This window comes from Dreissena polymorpha, chromosome 13 (assembly GCF_020536995.1).
Source record: "Dreissena polymorpha isolate Duluth1 chromosome 13, UMN_Dpol_1.0, whole genome shotgun sequence".
Lineage (NCBI taxonomy): Eukaryota > Metazoa > Mollusca > Bivalvia > Myida > Dreissenidae > Dreissena > Dreissena polymorpha.
Window position 1 is genome coordinate 32,744,960 of NC_068367.1, and position 21,798 is coordinate 32,766,757.

The 21,798-nt window shown below is 36.5% G+C and overlaps 1 long non-coding RNA gene across 2 annotated transcripts; it reads right to left on the reverse strand.

Annotated features, from left to right (window-relative positions):
* Positions 1-2,011: 2,011 nt before the first annotated feature.
* LOC127854930 (uncharacterized) lies at positions 2,012-20,762 on the reverse strand. 2 transcript variants are annotated; one of them, XR_008037226.1, is made up of 10 exons: positions 20,644-20,762; positions 9,637-9,721; positions 9,055-9,155; positions 8,384-8,547; positions 6,659-6,743; positions 6,077-6,177; positions 5,406-5,569; positions 3,683-3,767; positions 3,101-3,201; positions 2,012-2,594 (listed from the first exon to the last, which is right to left on the reverse strand). It is a non-coding gene; the product is annotated as an uncharacterized LOC127854930 (long non-coding RNA). The 2 variants fall into 2 exon arrangements; XR_008037225.1 differs by lacking the exon at positions 20,644-20,762 and having other exon boundaries at positions 9,637-10,408.
* Between the last annotated feature and the right edge of the window lie 1,036 nt (positions 20,763-21,798).

The following is a 21,798-nucleotide window of genomic DNA, read 5'->3' on the forward strand; positions in this document are numbered from 1 at the left end:
TTGAGATAACCATATCTGATGAAGTACTGCTTTGAGAATGCATTCTTATTGTACTTGAACCAGATCGCATTGACAGCACAAGGCTTCAGACCCCCCAAAAGTGTGAGGCTTTCAATAATGCTTACCTGATACCAGACCGCATTGCCCGAGACAGTGACTTTCTCCCGGAACTTGCACAGGCTGCATCCGCAGCACAATCCTTAAGCTCAATCATGGTCTGGCTGACTCTGAAATAGTGAAATCTGAATTTACAGATGCTCATTTGTCTAAAGGTTATGAGTTTATTGCCTATCTTATTAAAAGCAAACACAATGACATGCTTAAAAAGACATGTGCATTTCTGAAAAGACATACAGCTGCCCGATACTTGACTAGGAAAAGGCGCTATGGTCTTCACTCTGAAATTCATTACTCTAAGGGCTTAACAGAACAAAAGCCAGATCTTACAGCCAATTGGCCCCACCTACAGCTAAATATGCTTTATAGGTTGAAAATAAAGTTATTTGTCTGAAAAACTAGTGCTATAAACTCATTAGCTATGTTGCTCCACTGGCCGCAATTCTGTAAACATAGTGTATATATGGAAATACCTAGTCTACCACCTGCACCGCACCACTACGTCCACTGTAAAAATACACAGCTAAGTTAGTACTTTAACGAACAAACTGAAATTCATGTGTTAATTAAACAATCAGTATGATGACTCACATTGAAATCATGTCCAGTGCACCAGTCAGAGCAAGACAGCTAGCGGATTGTTGACCATCTACGGCTCAAGGACAAACGGTCAGGCCTACAAACAAAGAGAAAAATGGCATAAATGGGTTGCATGCATGTAATTTTGCATATTTTTCATCTTACTCTCCACCTGAAACTTCAATCTATGGACATAATAATATTTACATTTAAGATTTGTTGGAAATGTTACCCTTACTTGTCAATACCAGGTCCCCCACCCATACGGAACCGTCTAAAACCACCTAAAACATCCATTTGGACCAAAATATTGACACCTCTCATCTATTTAGCACCCAAATCATCAAAACATTAATTAAAATTCATGTTCTACTTGTCTCGCTTGCAGACGAATCCATGTGACCTTGACATTGCAGTAAATGTGCTTTTTAAAGGTTATATTACACTAATTCCGATTCCCATAGGGTCCCATTATAAAACTGACAACTTTCACAGCATTTTTCTTGCCTTTTCGACGTATCAATTTTTCCGAACCTGGTATCATTTTAAAGATGGATCTGTCATCTTCCAATAATTGCAATCAAAAACATACCGTCTCGCAACTTCTAAGAAAGTAAATCGCTGTCGAATGAACCCACCGTAGAAAAACGTGTTTCGGAATCCTAATTTCGACAAAAGCCCCACACAATAGAAAACACACCCTCAAAAGTTCATCTTTTAAGTTAGCTTCCAATCCAAGGCATCAAAGTACTCCAGACACATACAGGATATTACAAATAACCACAAAAGTCATGTCTCACATTGTTAAATGGCTTATATTCAAGAAGAGAAAAGGAACTCTTTAGAAATAGGCACTACTTTCGAATGGACCACGGAGGGATACACAATGATTTAGTGTAATGTAACCTTTAAGGGAACTCAACTTTGTCCTATCTTTTTCAAACTTTCTCCACATGAGATTTCAACTATTTCCACAATGAATATGCAATTTCAGTGCATTCGGATGGGGGTAAAGGCCTTAAAATGGCCATTTAAAGCGGTGACTAAATTGGCCGCAGTCAAGTCGGAATGCATGATTTTTAGTCTAAGTGACGACAGCTGATTTTGCGTCTCCAATTATTGTTACGCGTAACTTTCATGGCAAAAACTGGTATCATTGCATGCGAAATTCACCAATATATCAGCAAAAGGCCCAAATAAATGTATTGATTGTGAATCAGTGTACTTTTCTTGATGAAATAGGAGACTTTTTTTAAATTTTAAGCACTTTTTTTCAATAAAAAACTCACTGACAGCATATAAAATCATGTTTTTAAGAAAATTATTATTAAAAGCTTCACTTACAATCTAAACATACACATTGCAATTACAAAAATTAATGCTATTATGATGAGAGGCATAATTTTCAGCTTTCAAGCTGATACAAGCCGGCTACCCAAAATTAACACTTAAAAAGGCGCAAATCGCTCCTTCAACAGCTTACGACACAAAGTGACACTTAATGCGCATCCAGATAGTCTCTCTCATATAAATAAGTCCTGTTAGCGACATTTTATTAAGTATTCTCTTTAAAATCCAGTGTTGAAAGCATAAGTTTTGCAAAAATGTCCACAGTCACCATGCAAAAGAGCATGTTTGCTAAGGAATTCCTACGCGAGTGGCCACACTAATGTCGTGGCAGGAAAGTCATTTGGGTGTGATTCCTCTGTAGTTCAGTGAACATTCATTCCACTACCTGGGATGACTATCAGGATCAATTTTCCCAGCTTAGTGTAGTGTTGACCTTTCAGGATGTTGATGGATCGTCCACAAGCGCTGCACCACTGCGGCCTCTGTTCAGGACACAGAGTCGGATTGAGGTGTACACAAACCCGCAGTCAGGCAAGGATCATCCAGACCTTTAATAAAATAAAATGTTTAGGCCCCTGAAACTGGCAATTATGTTCAACACTGAGATAAGGATACACATAGAGGAGACATCATGCCATGGCTTTCTCATTATTGACACGGCAAACTCGAGCAGCCGGGGACTTGGCTCTAAACAAAAACAGGTATGCTCCATCAATGTGAGCAAGATGGCATGTCAGAGTAAAAAGGGCAAACAAACATACAAAAGAGATATGTAGGAAATTAGAAATAAAATGCCAGAAGTAATTTTAAGTATTGTTTTTCTGTCTGCAAGGGTTGCTGTGGAAAATAGTGCTTAACGCATAGTTTGGCCTGTAGGGGTTCTGCTAGCAAGAACAAATCGAAGTCATATCTGCCCGCGAACTGTAAGCTTGAGATAACCATATCTGATGAAGTACTGCTTTGAGAATGCATTCTTATTGTACTTGAACCAGATCGCATTGACAGCACAAGGCTTCAGACCCCCCAAAAGTGTGAGGCTTTCAATAATGCTTACCTGATACCAGACCGCATTGCCCGAGACAGTGACTTTCTCCCGGAACTGCACAGGCTGCATCCGCAGCACAATCCTTAAGCTCAATCATGGTCTGGCTGACTCTGAAATAGTGAAATCTGAATTTACAGATGCTCATTTGTCTAAAGGTTATGAGTTTATTGCCTATCTTATTAAAAGCAAACACAATGACATGCTTAAAAAGACATGTGCATTTCTGAAAAGACATACAGCTGCCCGATACTTGACTAGGAAAAGGCGCTATGGTCTTCACTCTGAAATTCATTACTCTAAGGGCTTAACAGAACAAAAGCCAGATCTTACAGCCAATTGGCCCCACCTACAGCTAAATATGCTTTATAGGTTGAAAATAAAGTTATTTGTCTGAAAAACTAGTGCTATAAACTCATTAGCTATGTTGCTCCACTGGCCGCAATTCTGTAAACATAGTGTATATATGGAAATACCTAGTCTACCACCTGCACCGCACCACTACGTCCACTGTAAAAATACACAGCTAAGTTAGTACTTTAACGAACAAACTGAAATTCATGTGTTAATTAAACAATCAGTATGATGACTCACATTGAAATCATGTCCAGTGCACCAGTCAGAGCAAGACAGCTAGCGGATTGTTGACCATCTACGGCTCAAGGACAAACGGTCAGGCCTACAAACAAAGAGAAAAATGGCATAAATGGGTTGCATGCATGTAATTTTGCATATTTTTCATCTTACTCTCCACCTGAAACTTCAATCTATGGACATAATAATATTTACATTTAAGATTTGTTGGAAATGTTACCCTTACTTGTCAATACCAGGTCCCCCACCCATACGGAACCGTCTAAAACCACCTAAAACATCCATTTGGACCAAAATATTGACACCTCTCATCTATTTTAGCACCCAAATCATCAAAACATTAATTAAAATTCATGTTCTACTTGTCTCGCTTGCAGACGAATCCATGTGACCTTGACATTGCAGTAAATGTGCTTTTTAAAGGTTATATTACACTAATTCCGATTCCCATAGGGTCCCATTATAAAACTGACAACTTTCACAGCATTTTTCTTGCCTTTTCGACGTATCAATTTTTCCGAACCTGGTATCATTTTAAAGATGGATCTGTCATCTTCCAATAATTGCAATCAAAAACATACCGTCTCGCAACTTCTAAGAAAGTAAATCGCTGTCGAATGAACCCACCGTAGAAAAACGTGTTTCGGAATCCTAATTTCGACAAAAGCCCCACACAATAGAAAACACACCCTCAAAAGTTCATCTTTTAAGTTAGCTTCCAATCCAAGGCATCAAAGTACTCCAGACACATACAGGATATTACAAATAACCACAAAAGTCATGTCTCACATTGTTAAATGGCTTATATTCAAGAAGAGAAAAGGAACTCTTTAGAAATAGGCACTACTTTCGAATGGACCACGGAGGGATACACAATGATTTAGTGTAATGTAACCTTTAAGGGAACTCAACTTTGTCCTATCTTTTTCAAACTTTCTCCACATGAGATTTCAACTATTTCCACAATGAATATGCAATTTCAGTGCATTCGGATGGGGGTAAAGGCCTTAAAATGGCCATTTAAAGCGGTGACTAAATTGGCCGCAGTCAAGTCGGAATGCATGATTTTTAGTCTAAGTGACGACAGCTGATTTTGCGTCTCCAATTATTGTTACGCGTAACTTTCATGGCAAAAACTGGTATCATTGCATGCGAAATTCACCAATATATCAGCAAAAGGCCCAAATAAATGTATTGATTGTGAATCAGTGTACTTTTCTTGATGAAATAGGAGACTTTTTTTAAATTTTAAGCACTTTTTTCAATAAAAACTCACTGACAGCATATAAAATCATGTTTTTTAAGAAAATTATTATTAAAAGCTTCACTTACAATCTAAACATACACATTGCAATTACAAAAATTAATGCTATTATGATGAGAGGCATAATTTTCAGCTTTCAAGCTGATACAAGCCGGCTACCCAAAATTAACACTTAAAAAGGCGCAAATCGCTCCTTCAACAGCTTACGACACAAAGTGACACTTAATGCGCATCCAGATAGTCTCTCTCATATAAATAAGTCCTGTTAGCGACATTTTATTAAGTATTCTCTTTAAAATCCAGTGTTGAAAGCATAAGTTTTGCAAAAATGTCCACAGTCACCATGCAAAAGAGCATGTTTGCTAAGGAATTCCTACGCGAGTGGCCACACTAATGTCGTGGCAGGAAAGTCATTTGGGTGTGATTCCTCTGTAGTTCAGTGAACATTCATTCCACTACCTGGGGATGACTATCAGGATCAATTTTCCCAGCTTAGTGTAGTGTTGACCTTTCAGGATGTTGATGGATCGTCCACAAGCGCTGCACCACTGCGGCCTCTGTTCAGGACACAGAGTCGGATTGAGGTGTACACAAACCCGCAGTCAGGCAAGGATCATCCAGACCTTTAATAAAATAAAATGTTTAGGCCCCTGAAACTGGCAATTATGTTCAACACTGAGATAAGGATACACATAGAGGAGACATCATGCCATGGCTTTCTCATTATTGACACGGCAAACTCGAGCAGCCGGGGACTTGGCTCTAAACAAAAACAGGTATGCTCCATCAATGTGAGCAAGATGGCATGTCAGAGTAAAAAAGGGCAAACAAACATACAAAAGAGATATGTAGGAAATTAGAAATAAAATGCCAGAAGTAATTTTAAGTATTGTTTTTCTGTCTGCAAGGGTTGCTGTGGAAAATAGTGCTTAACGCATAGTTTGGCCTGTAGGGGTTCTGCTAGCAAGAACAAATCGAAGTCATATCTGCCCGCGAACTGTAAGCTTGAGATAACCATATCTGATGAAGTACTGCTTTGAGAATGCATTCTTATTGTACTTGAACCAGATCGCATTGACAGCACAAGGCTTCAGACCCCCCAAAAGTGTGAGGCTTTCAATAATGCTTACCTGATACCAGACCGCATTGCCCGAGACAGTGACTTTCTCCCGGAACTGCACAGGCTGCATCCGCAGCACAATCCTTAAGCTCAATCATGGTCTGGCTGACTCTGAAATAGTGAAATCTGAATTTACAGATGCTCATTTGTCTAAAGGTTATGAGTTTATTGCCTATCTTATTAAAAGCAAACACAATGACATGCTTAAAAAGACATGTGCATTTCTGAAAAGACATACAGCTGCCCGATACTTGACTAGGAAAAGGCGCTATGGTCTTCACTCTGAAATTCATTACTCTAAGGGCTTAACAGAACAAAAGCCAGATCTTACAGCCAATTGGCCCCACCTACAGCTAAATATGCTTTATAGGTTGAAAATAAAGTTATTTGTCTGAAAAACTAGTGCTATAAACTCATTAGCTATGTTGCTCCACTGGCCGCAATTCTGTAAACATAGTGTATATATGGAAATACCTAGTCTACCACCTGCACCGCACCACTACGTCCACTGTAAAAATACACAGCTAAGTTAGTACTTTAACGAACAAACTGAAATTCATGTGTTAATTAAACAATCAGTATGATGACTCACATTGAAATCATGTCCAGTGCACCAGTCAGAGCAAGACAGCTAGCGGATTGTTGACCATCTACGGCTCAAGGACAAACGGTCAGGCCTACAAACAAAGAGAAAAATGGCATAAATGGGTTGCATGCATGTAATTTTGCATATTTTTCATCTTACTCTCCACCTGAAACTTCAATCTATGGACATAATAATATTTACATTTAAGATTTGTTGGAAATGTTACCCTTACTTGTCAATACCAGGTCCCCCACCCATACGGAACCGTCTAAAACCACCTAAAACATCCATTTGGACCAAAATATTGACACCTCTCATCTATTTTAGCACCCAAATCATCAAAACATTAATTAAAATTCATGTTCTACTTGTCTCGCTTGCAGACGAATCCATGTGACCTTGACATTGCAGTAAATGTGCTTTTTAAAGGTTATATTACACTAATTCCGATTCCCATAGGGTCCCATTATAAAACTGACAACTTTCACAGCATTTTTCTTGCCTTTTCGACGTATCAATTTTTCCGAACCTGGTATCATTTTAAAGATGGATCTGTCATCTTCCAATAATTGCAATCAAAAACATACCGTCTCGCAACTTCTAAGAAAGTAAATCGCTGTCGAATGAACCCACCGTAGAAAAACGTGTTTCGGAATCCTAATTTCGACAAAAGCCCCACACAATAGAAAACACACCCTCAAAAGTTCATCTTTTAAGTTAGCTTCCAATCCAAGGCATCAAAGTACTCCAGACACATACAGGATATTACAAATAACCACAAAAGTCATGTCTCACATTGTTAAATGGCTTATATTCAAGAAGAGAAAAGGAACTCTTTAGAAATAGGCACTACTTTCGAATGGACCACGGAGGGATACACAATGATTTAGTGTAATGTAACCTTTAAGGGAACTCAACTTTGTCCTATCTTTTTCAAACTTTCTCCACATGAGATTTCAACTATTTCCACAATGAATATGCAATTTCAGTGCATTCGGATGGGGGTAAAGGCCTTAAAATGGCCATTTAAAGCGGTGACTAAATTGGCCGCAGTCAAGTCGGAATGCATGATTTTTAGTCTAAGTGACGACAGCTGATTTTGCGTCTCCAATTATTGTTACGCGTAACTTTCATGGCAAAAACTGGTATCATTGCATGCGAAATTCACCAATATATCAGCAAAAGGCCCAAATAAATGTATTGATTGTGAATCAGTGTACTTTTCTTGATGAAATAGGAGACTTTTTTTAAATTTTAAGCACTTTTTTTCAATAAAAAACTCACTGACAGCATATAAAATCATGTTTTTTAAGAAAATTATTATTAAAAGCTTCACTTACAATCTAAACATACACATTGCAATTACAAAAATTAATGCTATTATGATGAGAGGCATAATTTTCAGCTTTCAAGCTGATACAAGCCGGCTACCCAAAATTAACACTTAAAAAGGCGCAAATCGCTCCTTCAACAGCTTACGACACAAAGTGACACTTAATGCGCATCCAGATAGTCTCTCTCATATAAATAAGTCCTGTTAGCGACATTTTATTAAGTATTCTCTTTAAAATCCAGTGTTGAAAGCATAAGTTTTGCAAAAATGTCCACAGTCACCATGCAAAAGAGCATGTTTGCTAAGGAATTCCTACGCGAGTGGCCACACTAATGTCGTGGCAGGAAAGTCATTTGGGTGTGATTCCTCTGTAGTTCAGTGAACATTCATTCCACTACCTGGGGATGACTATCAGGATCAATTTTCCCAGCTTAGTGTAGTGTTGACCTTTCAGGATGTTGATGGATCGTCCACAAGCGCTGCACCACTGCGGCCTCTGTTCAGGACACAGAGTCGGATTGAGGTGTACACAAACCCGCAGTCAGGCAAGGATCATCCAGACCTTTAATAAAATAAAATGTTTAGGCCCCTGAAACTGGCAATTATGTTCAACACTGAGATAAGGATACACATAGAGGAGACATCATGCCATGGCTTTCTCATTATTGACACGGCAAACTCGAGCAGCCGGGGACTTGGCTCTAAACAAAAACAGGTATGCTCCATCAATGTGAGCAAGATGGCATGTCAGAGTAAAAAAGGGCAAACAAACATACAAAAGAGATATGTAGGAAATTAGAAATAAAATGCCAAAAGTAATTTTAAGTATTGTTTTTCTGTCTGCAAGGGTTGCTGTGGAAAATAGTGCTTAACGCATAGTTTGGCCTGTAGGGGTTCTGCTAGCAAGAACAAATCGAAGTCATATCTGCCCGCGAACTGTAAGCTTGAGATAACCATATCTGATGAAGTACTGCTTTGAGAATGCATTCTTATTGTACTTGAACCAGATCGCATTGACAGCACAAGGCTTCAGACCCCCCAAAAGTGTGAGGCTTTCAATAATGCTTACCTGATACCAGACCGCATTGCCCGAGACAGTGACTTTCTCCCGGAACTGCACAGGCTGCATCCGCAGCACAATCCTTAAGCTCAATCATGGTCTGGCTGACTCTGAAATAGTGAAATCTGAATTTACAGATGCTCATTTGTCTAAAGGTTATGAGTTTATTGCCTATCTTATTAAAAGCAAACACAATGACATGCTTAAAAAGACATGTGCATTTCTGAAAAGACATACAGCTGCCCGATACTTGACTAGGAAAAGGCGCTATGGTCTTCACTCTGAAATTCATTACTCTAAGGGCTTAACAGAACAAAAGCCAGATCTTACAGCCAATTGGCCCCACCTACAGCTAAATATGCTTTATAGGTTGAAAATAAAGTTATTTGTCTGAAAAACTAGTGCTATAAACTCATTAGCTATGTTGCTCCACTGGCCGCAATTCTGTAAACATAGTGTATATATGGAAATACCTAGTCTACCACCTGCACCGCACCACTACGTCCACTGTAAAAATACACAGCTAAGTTAGTACTTTAACGAACAAACTGAAATTCATGTGTTAATTAAACAATCAGTATGATGACTCACATTGAAATCATGTCCAGTGCACCAGTCAGAGCAAGACAGCTAGCGGATTGTTGACCATCTACGGCTCAAGGACAAACGGTCAGGCCTACAAACAAAGAGAAAAATGGCATAAATGGGTTGCATGCATGTAATTTTGCATATTTTTCATCTTACTCTCCACCTGAAACTTCAATCTATGGACATAATAATATTTACATTTAAGATTTGTTGGAAATGTTACCCTTACTTGTCAATACCAGGTCCCCCACCCATACGGAACCGTCTAAAACCACCTAAAACATCCATTTGGACCAAAATATTGACACCTCTCATCTATTTTAGCACCCAAATCATCAAAACATTAATTAAAATTCATGTTCTACTTGTCTCGCTTGCAGACGAATCCATGTGACCTTGACATTGCAGTAAATGTGCTTTTTAAAGGTTATATTACACTAATTCCGATTCCCATAGGGTCCCATTATAAAACTGACAACTTTCACAGCATTTTTCTTGCCTTTTCGACGTATCAATTTTTCCGAACCTGGTATCATTTTAAAGATGGATCTGTCATCTTCCAATAATTGCAATCAAAAACATACCGTCTCGCAACTTCTAAGAAAGTAAATCGCTGTCGAATGAACCCACCGTAGAAAAACGTGTTTCGGAATCCTAATTTCGACAAAAGCCCCACACAATAGAAAACACACCCTCAAAAGTTCATCTTTTAAGTTAGCTTCCAATCCAAGGCATCAAAGTACTCCAGACACATACAGGATATTACAAATAACCACAAAAGTCATGTCTCACATTGTTAAATGGCTTATATTCAAGAAGAGAAAAGGAACTCTTTAGAAATAGGCACTACTTTCGAATGGACCACGGAGGGATACACAATGATTTAGTGTAATGTAACCTTAAGGGCGAAAGAGTGATCAATTTTGATGACATTAGCAATGAGGTTAGTATTTAACATACATGAATTATGAATTTTAATGCAATTAAAACAGCTCAAGAGTATCGAGTGTTGTTTTCACGGTTTGTCTATATGCAAACGTCTCTGATAAAACAAACACCCGCATAAACACGTCATAATCATATGTCGTCAAATAATGAAATATAGTGTTTGTGTGTAAGAAACATCTTCCCTTAAGCTCAGTTAGTAGAGAGCCAAGTTATTGTTATGGCAGTCGTATGCTCTAGTCTAGCACCGTATACATCTTCAATTAAAAAGAAAAAGAAAAAGGCTTTACAGGCAATTCATCCCAAAGGCAACTCGTACCTTGGTCAACTCGTACCCATTTTTATCTCGGCGTTTTCGGAGAAAACCCGAGGTATTGTCATAGCCAGCTCGTCGTACGCCGTAGGCGTCGTGCTAAAACTTTAGCATTGGCTCTAAAATCAAAGTGCTCCACCTACAACTTTGAAATTTCAAATGTAGATGCACCTTGATGAGTTCTACACGCCACACCCATTTTTGGGTCACTAGGTCAAAGTCACTTTGACCTCTAATATAAAACTTTAACATAGGCTCTAAAATCAAAGTGCTTCCACCTACAACTTTGAAACTTCATATGTAGATGCACCTTGATGAGTTTTACACGCCACACCCATTTTTGGGTCATTAGGTCAAAGGTCAAGGTTACTGTGACCTCTACTATAAAACTTTAACATTGGCTCTAAAATAAAGTGCTTTCACCTACAACTTTGAAACTTCATATGTAGATGCATGTTGATTTGTTTTACACGCCACACCCATTCTGGGGTCACTAGGTCAAGGTCATTGTGACCTCTAAAAAAAATAATCTGACAAGCACCTGTAGCAGAGCGTGGCACCCGTTATGCGGTGCTCTTGTTGTCAACTCGTACCTCATTCAAACTATTCAACTTGTTTCATTTGTCTTATTTTGTCACAATTGTAAAATTTTTGAAATGAGATGCTCTTGTTGTCAACTCGTACCTCATTCAAACTATTCAACTTGTTTCATTTGTCTTATTTTGTCACAATTGTAAAATTTTTGAAAGACATCAACCACAAGTGTCAATTTTCATCAACACTTTCGCTGCTTATACATATCTGCAGCAGACAACTTGCGTGAGCAATGCTTAGATAATTTAAGTGGAAACATCAAGAGGAAAATAAAAATTGTCTCTATGAGTTTGACTTATAAGCTAACCATCCTACACCTATTTCTGTATATCGGGTACGGGTTTAGTTTGGGTAGGTACAAGTTGACTAAAAAACAGGTATGAGTTGACCACAATGGGTAGGTGTTTACCACGGAACAATTTGACCGGCATGCAGAACAAGATTATTGATTATCATATTTAACTGTCACACAAATCTGAAAGATAACACAATGTATTACAAACACAATGACTGTCAAGACATTCTAAACTCTTACAGTTAACATATAACAGGTGCACACATCTGATATACTGACCAAATTAAATAACTCGAGATTCACACCAGATACGACACAGTTTCAAAACTCAACATTTTGTCTGCATGCCACGCCAATTTAGTCCAAAAAGTTTGATTTAACCAGTGAATTCTGAGCTATATTTCTTAAAGCAGAATGCACATTACGTCTAAAAAGTGTTTTACGGCTAATTTCTGTTATGAACTATCTTCACACAAAGCATCTGGTAAACCTTAAGATATCAATAGCAGAATGCTAATAATGAGTATAATGCTCTGTATTGTAGAAGAAATACATGTAGTAAAATAATATGATAGTATGAAACATGGTGTTTGTATTTTATAGCTGTAGCAGTGTTCCCAACTTGAACATCATCTTCTGTGTACATACCTGAGGCAGAGCCAGCTTGCCCATCTGACATCTGTTGTGGACAACCGAGTCAGAGCCAGCTTGCACGTCATGATCTGTTGTGGACATCCGTGTTAGAGCCAGCTTGCACGTCCTCTATTGTGGACATCGGTGTTAGTGCTAGCTTGCACGTCATCTGTTGTGAACATCCGTGTAAGAGCCAGCTTGCATGTCATCTCTTTTGGACATCAGTGTTAGAGCCAGCTTGCACATCCTCTGTTGTGGACATCCGTGTAAGTGCTAGCTTGCACGTAATCTGTTGTGGACATCTGTGTAAGAGCCAGCTTGCACGTCATATGTTTAGGACATCAGTCAGAGATAGCTTGCATGTTATTTACTTGTGGACATTAGTCAGAGCCAGCAAGGACAATCTCTGTTGTGGATATCTGTCTTAGAGCTTGCACGTCATCGGTTGTTCACATCCTTGTAATAACCAGCTTGCACATCAACTGATGTGGAAATGTGAGTCAGAGCCAGCTTGCACATCATCCGTTGTGGACATCTCTTTATGATTCTACTCTTTGCTTAGATTGACACTGTGACTTTAGTGTAAAATGTTACAACCTTAAGCTATTCCTATTGTTGAATAAAAATATTGTGTCATTAAAATATATTTTGTTGGATAATTTGTATGTTGAGTTGTATTGTTTGGTCATTGCAAAGTATCAAGTTATTTTAAGACAAGAAAAAGCTCATCTTTCATCATGTATTTATATTAAAATTCTTGAATGTTAATGAAGGTACAGTTCATTTAATTAAAAGCAATTGTATTATGATTGCGTGTGTTTTATTGCACAGTGAATACCATCTTGTCTTTATGCTGACATATAGAACGGAGAAATAGTAAACTGTCGTTTTTATATGCAATGGGATTGTATATCAAGACTTGTATGTTCAGATGAAAAAATTGCCATAATTTTTGTCTTTATATTTTATTCCTGCTAAATGGTTGATGCAATAAAGTTAAGTCTTTAATGACTTGTGTTTCTTGTAATATTATTTGTAAGCAAATTTGGCTGTAGTATTAGATGCATGCTGTACAAGATACTGTAGATCAACATTATATTGTTTTAGTATGAATAGATAATTCAAGGTGCACAGCCATTAATTTTGCCCTCCACCATCTCCGATTTTGGTTAGACAGTTTAAAGTTACTTGCATTAGTATGAAGTCTTAAAAATACTTAAGTATAATTGCTGTTGTGTTATTATTAACCTTTTCCTGCTCTGAGGAAATTTTAAATTTTCTACATGCAAACATCATAAAACCAGAACAGCCTGCAAGTAACTCACAATCTGTTCAGGTTTTATGCTGTTTGCTGCTCATCAGTATCCATGGGTTGGAAACAAAGTCTTTAAAACTTTAATATATTAAGAAAGGTCTTAAATGAAATTTATTCTCGAATGTGTCTTAGTGCGTTTTTGAGTGGTACAGGGTTAAATGTCTCATTTTGTTTTTGATTATCTTTGGTTTATTGAACATATATGAGCCTTGCTCTGTGAAAAAGGGGTTTAATGCATGTGCCTTAAGTATCGTCCCTGATTAGCATGTGCGGTCTGCCCAGCCTAATCTGGAGTGCACATGCATTAAACCCCTTTTTCACAGAGCGAGGCTCATATGTATTAGACAATGCATTCAAATAATACAATTTAAATCTGAATCTTTTATTTAGTTGCAATACCATTAAGCTTACTATGTTTGCAGTTTTAGTGAAAACACAAACTTTTAATCAAAGAAGCATATAATGTGTATTACTCATTAAATCAACTTCCACTTTATTCCATACACGTGTTCGACTCTGTGACATTATGTTCTGTCAAAGCTTTTTATTGCAAATTCATTAAACATAAATTGGTAACCTTGGGTATCCAAAAGAAATCCAAATTTTACTAGCCATAGACTTTCCAAAATGCAATTGTTTCTGATAAGTATTTTTCTCTAGAAGGTGGCAAAACTCCTAAGCAATTCCTTTTTGGGCTAATGGTAGGGCTTATGCGTGTAACACCCATTGACAAATTATTAAATATACATTGAAAGGTCATTGTTCACAAAACAGATCATGATATAACATGATGCAGCATTTTGTACTATATCAAATTAAATGTTGCTGAAAACAGTAGAATATTCAAATTATGGACATTTTATTCTGTTAATAATGTTATCTTTCTAACATTACAAATCAATAAAGCATGCTTAACAATAGCAGAACTCTTTTGACTTTTAATTATCTTTTCCAGTCTTTAAATCTTTACAAAATTCATTGTCCCACTAACACCATCCTATAAAACAGGTTATGGCTTCCAATTGTTAATCAACTATAAAGCATGAACAAAGGCACAAATATCGCAGTATCTTTTGCAAATGATACAAATGTCCATGACCTCGATACGGAACAAAAAGCAAGATTTCTTGTCAGGCGGTAAGCTGAATCCTCGAGAACATTCGAAAAATGTCCATTTAATGCGCCACTGGGCCGTTCCTATTTAAATGGGAATCATGCACAGAACTTGGCCATCCAGGTCATATGTCCAAACATTTCAAGTTACTGTCACAGACTGCTTGAAGAACTAAACTGCTGATAAACAAGGACCTATGCTCAGATGTTGAAGCAGGACATGCACTGTGGGTTCCATCAAGAGTCCAATCATTCTACATCATTCATGAAATCCATAGGCAATGATCTTCAGCTCATGACGAGATTCTGGAAATCTGATGTACTGCTCCATCATTGCTGACAAGACTCTACATGTTGAAATGACTGTGTAATGTTGAGTCCCTGAAATACTAAAGTATAATTCATGCTAGAGTTAAGCCATATTAATTATGCTTGATTGCATTGAAAGCTTTAGGCTTATTAAGACATTCTAGAGTCCGTTTTCTGGGAATAATCAGTACTTTGTATATATGAAGATAAAGAGACCGCTAATAAACAGGGTTGAACCCAAAATGTTCCCATCACTAGGTGAACACCATATCCACTACGCCAGCCAGACAAAGTAAATGAAGTGAAGCTTCTAAGTTATGTCTCATTTGATTGTTAACAAGAGCACCGCCCTGCGGGTTCAGACCTCTCATCTATTTTTTTAAAAGTTGAAGGGACCTATCTCAATACTTCAATCACAAAGGAGGGAGAGGTGGGGTGGAGAAGGGTGTATAGTGTGGTGGTGTGGTCATTTATTACACTATAAAAATGAAAAATGATAAAAATAAATATTTGTGTTTTTTAGCCATGTTTAAAAAAAAATGGTCGGGGGGTATAGTGTGAGGGTGTGGTCATTTATTAGATGATCTTTCAAAATGAAAAAAGTACTTTTTTCTTTTTTGGGGGGGGGGGGGGCGTGGGGGATGGTTTGGGTGGAGTCTATTGTGGTATGTCAGATAAGAGTTGCTTTGTAATGCTTGTAAAGAAGTTATGGAAATTTTAGCAAAATTTAATAATTTCACCTTGAGAGTCATGGTCATTCAAAGGTCAAGGTAAAATTCAACTTGCCAGGTACAGTAACTTATGATAGCATGACAGTATTTGAAGTTTGAAAGCAATAGCCTTGGTACTTGAGAAGTAAAGTAGATCAAAACACAAAATTTAACCATATATTCAAAGTTACTAAGTAAGAAAAGGACCATAATTCTGTCAAAATGACAACCAGAGTTATTCAACTTGTCCTGTACTTTCCCCTTATGATAATTTGCGAGTGTTCCAAGTATGAAAGCAATATCTATGATACTTTAGGAGTAAAGTGGACCAAAACACAAAACTTAACCAAATTTTCAATTTTCTAAGAATAAAAAGGGCACATAATACTTTCAAAATGCCAGTCAGAGTAACATAACTTTGTCTGCACAGTCCCTTTATGATAGTAAGTGTTGCAAGTATGAAAGCAATAGCTTTGATACTTAAGGATTAAAATGGACCTAAACACAAAACTTAACCAAATTTTCAATTTTCTAATAATAAAAATTCTGTCAAATTGCACGCCAGAATTATCTAACATTGCATGCCCAGTCCCCTCATGGTAGTTAGTAAATGTAATAAGTTTTATACTTGATACTTCATGAGAAAAGTGGACCTTAACACAAAACTTAACCGGACGCCGACGCCAAGGTGATGACAATAGCTCATAATTTTTTTTCAAAAAAATAGATGAGCTAATAAATAAAATTTAACAGATTGCACACTTGATTACACGATTTTTCATAAATACTCCTTCGGCTTTTTATTTACATATGAAGGCTAGGGCCACTTTCTGCGAGCCTTACAAAAAAAACTAACCATATTTGCAATTGTCAAGCCTCCTTCACATAAAATTTACCTTTACTTATTACAATATCCTTTTTCCAACAGACATTGTGCGTTCACGTACCATACATGGTGCCACAGTTTCACAGAATTCCTACAAAACAAGGGCTGTTTGTAAAACATGCATGCCCCCCATATGGGCTCTCCGTTGTAGTGACAGCCATTGTGTGAATATGTTTTTTGTCGCTGTGACCTTGACCTTTGACCTAGTGACCTGAAAATCAATAGGGGTCATCTGCCAGCCATTATCAATCTACCTACGAAGTTTCATGATCCTAGGCCTAAGCGTTCTTGAGTTCTCATCCGAAAACCATTTTACTTTTTCGGATCACTGTGACCTTGACCTTTGACCTAGTGACCTGAAAATCATTAGGGGTCAACTGCGAGTCATGATCAATCTACCTATCAAGTTTCATGATCCTAGGCCTAAGCGTTCTTGAGTTATCATCCGGAAACCATTTTACTATTTCGGTTCACCGTGACCTTGACCTTTGACCTCAAAATCAATAGGGGTCATCTGCGAGTCATGATCAATGTACCTATGAAGTTTCATGATCCCAGCCCCAAGCGTTCTCGAGTTATCATCCGGAAACCACCTGGTGGACGGACCGACCGACAGACAGACCAACATGTGCAAAGCAATATACCCCCTCTTCTTCGAAGGGGGGCATTATAAATGAAGTATACATTAACAACTCAAATTTCTTTTAAAAGAATGTGTAGGTAACTCAATTCCCTATATATTACTTTATTGTTATAAAATAAATTTCTTAAAGTCTCTATAACGCTCAAAATCAACGAAAATTTCTTTAAGTATTTCGTAAAATAAAGTTAACATCTAAACAATCAGTGTTCCTTATAGCAATAGCCAAAATTTCAACGCTAGATGTGGTATGATTACATAGATTTTTGTAGATACAAAATGCTCGTTTTAATTTATTTGTGGCCTCAATTAATTCCCGCCAATATATCTATTCATACGACACACAAACATCATTTTGGTGTTCATGTGTCGTATGAATAGATATGCAAAACAATAATAAAAACGAGCATTTTGTATCCACAAACATTTATTTTACCAGACCAGATCTGGCGTTGAAATTTCTGCAATTGCCATAAGGAACACTGATTTTTATTTGGTTAAGTTTATTTTACGAACAATTGTACGGAATTTTCGTTATTTTTGAGTAGTAATGTTAATTTAATATTTAAACAGACATTTAACAAAAATTAACTTGATTCATCAAATTAATCATAATCGAATAATAGACCAGTTTCACAATATGAACACCGATACTATTTTAAGATATCAATCATATCACCTGACGCGTCAAATTGCAGAAAGAGGCTGAACGTGTAACTCCATTTTCTTTTGCTATGCAAATTGCGTTGAATATCAAGATTTTAATGCGAACTGACACTGGTTACAATTAAGTCAAACATATGCATACAGACAACCATCACATGTCATGCTGTGTTAAGTCAATAAATTAATAAGTAATTCTTATATAAAAATTATAATACCTAAATAATAATTCAAGGACATAATATTTAATACTATTAGTGTATATTAATAAATTATATTTGATCTTTATAAATAACAAGAGATGTGTTCGTCAGAAACACAATGCCCCCCTACTGCGCTGCTTAAAAAAAAGTTATTATTATTTTTGATCTTTGACCTTGAAGGATGACCTTGACCTTGAACTTCCACCACTCAAAATGTGCAGCTTCATGAGATACACATGCATGCCAAATATCAAGTTGCTATCTTCAATATTGCAAAAGTAATGGCCAACGTTAAAGTTTTTTTTCGGTCGGACGGACAGACTGACATACTGACTGACTGACAGTTCAACTGCTATATGCCACCCTACCGGGGGCATAAAAATACCAGTTACCCATAAGCATCAGAGTAAATGTGGTCTGAAGACTAAACATCGATTATTGCACAAATCGAAGTCATAAATTAGCAGTATACAATACAAAGTATTATAAGACTACAATTCTCAAAGGTATGGATGTATTAGTGTGTTAACTATTTCATAAATCATAGAACATACAATACAAAGTATTATAAGACTACAATTCTCAAAGGTATGGATGTATTAGTGTGTTAACTATTTCATAAATCATAGAACATGTAAGAGTTGAATCAAGCATAAGACAAAGTCCTATAAAATAGAAGAAAATGACACTAATGTTTAGCATTAAATTTTTGAAATATTTAAAATATATAGATATAAAGCACTTTATAATTATGATAAAACTGGCTAATATCTATTAGGTATTTAGTTTCTGACAATCTGTTTGGACAGATGACTTTCAATGTTGACAATATCTTTTATGTTCAATAAAAGCAACAATTGAGAATTTGGCGTTAAATTATTCCAAGAAACAGCTACGCAATGCTACAACCACGAGAAGGCATGGTCACATGGAGGTGTCATTAATTGTGTTAAATGACCAGATATCTGCAACCTGTGGTTTATGACATCACGTTGTTATTTAGTATTTGTCTGCACAGTATCTGATCATAACGAGGTTATGGGTTTGTGGTGAATACAGGGGCATTTAAACGCAAGATCTATCAATAAACAAAATAATTGATTGATTGCCCAAATAATGCGCAAACAAAGAGTGTCAGATAATCCAATAAGTGTTAGACTGTCAATTTACACACACTAAGAATTGAAAGCCATACTTTGAGTGTCAGAATTTGTGCAAAAAAATTGAATACAAACAAGTACTTTAATCAAGAAAATGTATTTCATATATTGGCACTTAAAATGGAAAGTATATATTAAGTAATTAATGATTGATTCTGACGAAGTCAACTTGTGTTGGCAATATCATTAAATCGCTGAAGATAAGATAAGATAAGATAAGATAAGATTTATTTTGAGTCGGCAAGGGTTAAACAACAAACATAAGCTCAGACAGCTTGTACAACCGACTATAAAACATGATGAATAAGAAATAACAAGTGTATAAAAGCTGAAAGACTGGAAACAATTTGTTCTACAATTAAAAGGCAGATATACATATAAATATATAGCATGATATTACAACATCAGATATGGTACTAAAAAATTTAGATTTGTTTACATTAAAAGTCAGATAATTTTTTAAGAGAAAGAATAAAATATCAACTAAGACACAGCATGCAGAGCGTAAAAAACATATCAAGCATAAAGAGCATACATAGCATGCAGAGCATACAAAGCGTACGGAGCGTACAAAGCAACCTGAGTATACAAAGCGTAGGGCACATAAAGTATACATAGCATACATAGCAATTCAACGCAAATAAAGCACATAAAGCATGCCAGGCATACAAAATATACTAGGCATACACAGCACACAAAAATACACCTAGCAAACAAGGCATATAGAGTATATAGAGCAAGAAACACATGCAAAGCACACAAAGTATACATGCAAACAATGCATATAAAGTATATAAAGCACACAAAAAACATGCAAAGCACACAAAGTGTACAAAGCATACAGATCACACAAAGCATATAAAGCATATAGGGCCTACAAAGCATATATAGCATGCAAAGCACACAAAGCATACAAAGCTAAGAAAAACACTAACAGCATATAACATTTAAGTAAAAATAAAGCATATAGAGCATGCTAAGCAACCAAAGCACACAAAGCTAAGCAAAACTGACATTATATAACATTATAGCAGAAAGTGTACTTGAAACTAAGTGATGTGATGCTCCCTTGCTGTGGAAATCCCATTCAGTCTACAGCATTTGCACCTACAGATTTTTCCATTCCATGTCCCAATTAAAGTTTTAAATTGCGAAAAATTTGTACATTTTCTAAAATCTTCTGGTAGGGAGTTCCACATCGAGGGGGCAGCATATCTAAAAGAATTTTTACCATATGTTGTTGTGCGTACCTGTGGTATCTGTAAAATATTGGTATATCTAAAATTTATGGTTGACTGTCTCTTAACAATTAAATCATTTAACAAAGGTGGAGAAATTTCATTTATGATTTTGAATGTTTCAATAGCCATTGATCTTATACGTCTTATTTGCAAGGACGGAAGGTCTACCTTTTGTAAAAGATCGATATATTGAGTGCTATAGTCGTTGTATATAAAACTAATTGCCCTTTCTTGAATTTTTTCCATCTTTTTAATATTAGTTTCTGAAAATGATAAAAAGCAGAGCGATATTGCGACGCACTATTAGAAATCTCTACACATTAAGCCTCATTCTCGAATTCTGCAAATCATTTGACTACACGCTATTGGCTTATTGTGAAAAAGGTCTATTCACTTATAAATATTTTAAAGAAGTAGATTTTCCATCACTACAGCAGCTGCACTTTCTTAAAGGAAGTTTGGGAGTAAAATAGATCTACTCCAAGTTTTTGTCACAAAAAACTTCCAACATACAACACTTTCAAGTGGAGAATTAGCCGCATTTAGTGGATGATTTAGAAACATGATTAATTTAAATTACATGTAATAGCTATTGAAAAGTTAAGTTATCCAGTTATTCTTGCTGCAATGTGGATAAGAATAATACAAACCAATAGCTGACAAACCTGATATCAGTGATATGTTGACCTTTGAAGTCGAAATTGAGACCTGAAATCTGTCTGTATAGAGAGGCACAATTTGTTTGGCATATCTTCAACCATTACTGGCAACACACACCTACAAAATTTATATATAAATTATATAAAAACATTTATTTATTAATAATTTTATTTATTAATTTATGCCGAAATGTTTTAATCTAGGTCAGCTATAACGAAACTAATAACGGATTAAAAACAATACCTTATTTTAATTAATAGGTTGAAAACAAAAATAAATGTATTAATATATTGACGTTCAACTGAACGAATACAAGACACAAGTACATTACATTACAATAAGTTACTATTTCAGTCGCATTCGGAGAAAACTGGGCTTAGTGCATGTGCGTTAAGTGTCATCCCAGATTAGCCTGTGAAGTCCACACAGGCAAAGACCTATAGATAACATGTACATGTTATCTATAGGTCTTTGGCACAGGCTAA